Consider the following 1,949-nt stretch of genomic DNA (forward strand, 5'->3'; position numbering starts at 1 on the left):
ATTTGGATCAGTTTGGTTTGTATGTTTCAACAAATTTACCAAACTTTCCTGGAATTTTCCCAGCTCAGCTGCCAACATATCTTGAGTAACATATTCAGGGTCAGAAACATTTTGTCCACCCCTTGCTCTTCCTCATCCTTGGCCAGACATTGCACTTTCTTGAGCCGAAAATTCCTAGTCCCCACGAGTTTCTTGTCTAGTTCCTCGCCCTCTTCCTCGTCCTCTACTACGACTTCGCGTTTCAATTACATTTTCTGGATTCTCTTCTTGCGTAACGTTCTTTCTTCCACGACCTCTTCCATAATCAGCAGATGTTCTTTCAGACTGATTGGGATTATCTGTCATTTTCACAATACGTAACCTTTTCTGTCACATTTAAACACACATGATTATTCGCATAATCATAACATAATAACACATTTATCCTCATGTCTACTCATAACTCAGATTATATCAATCATATATAATCTACCTTTCTCATAATAGTTTCAGCTATAACATATTCYCATGTTCATAGACCCAGTGAAACCTATTATCTTAACCTTCCATACCACTAGTTTAAGTCTAAGTATTTCGCAAATACCCAGATCCCTTAAACTAAGGCTCTGATACCAACTGTAACAACCCTCATATTCCAAATGCATATAATTCACATCATCATTCTCATAATACTAAAATAGTATTATKACAAAACATGAACTATCAAAATGTATCTTTAATACATATGCATAACAAACTAATATCAACAATTAGACTTTTCCCTTGCCTTTATCTTTCAGAGCACGCTGTCCTGCAAAACAGGTTAATCCAACATCTGAGCGTTAGACCAATTGGTCTAACGCTCAGATAATTGGTCTAGTGAGTGTATAATCTCAAACAACAATATATATATTCCAAACATTCAGTTTAGAATCAAACCTGTTCCGAAACATAATTATATTTATGTTTCTCGCGGATTACACCGCCATCTCATTCTCATATCTCATTCTCAATTATACCATTCTCGCGGTTACACTGCCCCTATCACTCTCGCGGTTAAACCGCCATCTCACACGCAGTTTACACTGCTCATATCACTCTCGCAGTTAAACCGCCATCTCACACGCAGTTTACACTGCTCATATCACTCTCGCGGTTACACCGCCATCTCACACGCAGTTTACACTGCTCATATCACTCTCGCGGTTACACCGCCATCTCACACGCAGTTTACACTGCTCATTATATCATTCCAAAAACATTCTTTGTAAAAACATCTCTTTTTATCCGGACTTGAAGTCCGGTCATAATCGTCCAGATTAGAAGTACGGTCAAAACACTTGAAAATAAACCAACTCCCTTGTCCGGATTACAAGTCCGGTCAAACTTCAATTATAACATTGTCCGATTTAGAATAAACCGGATGATACACCGTTCACCCTTTGTCCGGTTTAGAGTATACCGGACAATACATCATTTAGCCTTTTGACCGGTTTAAAGTATACCCGTCACCCCTTAGCCGGTTTATAGACTTAAACCTTTTCTCACAAGCGGTTTAGAAATAAACCGATCACCACATGACCGGTTTAGATGATATCCGGTCACCTCTTGGCCGGTTTAAATGATACACCGGTCACCTCTTGGCCGGTTTAGTTATCCGGATTACAATCCGTACAACACATGTACGGTTTAATCAAGAACTTTCATAAAATGCTATAAAATTCAATATAACCAGTTCCAAATGCTTATCAATCTGTATGAAAGCAATTAATATCCAAAGCTCTTGATACACTCACCTTTAGCAATTGAGAACCAAAGCTTTTAAATCATTCTTCTTCTTCTTGTACGTTTTCTTCAAATTCTCAGAGAGAAAACTTCTAAATATGGAAAGTGTGTTGTGTGTGTTTTTCCTTCACAATTTCTTTATATACCTACACACCCACAAGGAAATTGAGAGGCGGCTTAATAGC

The sequence above is a fragment of the Cynara cardunculus genome (genome assembly GCF_001531365.2).
Source record: "Cynara cardunculus var. scolymus isolate 2C chromosome LG 14, CcrdV1, whole genome shotgun sequence".
NCBI lineage: Eukaryota > Viridiplantae > Streptophyta > Magnoliopsida > Asterales > Asteraceae > Cynara > Cynara cardunculus.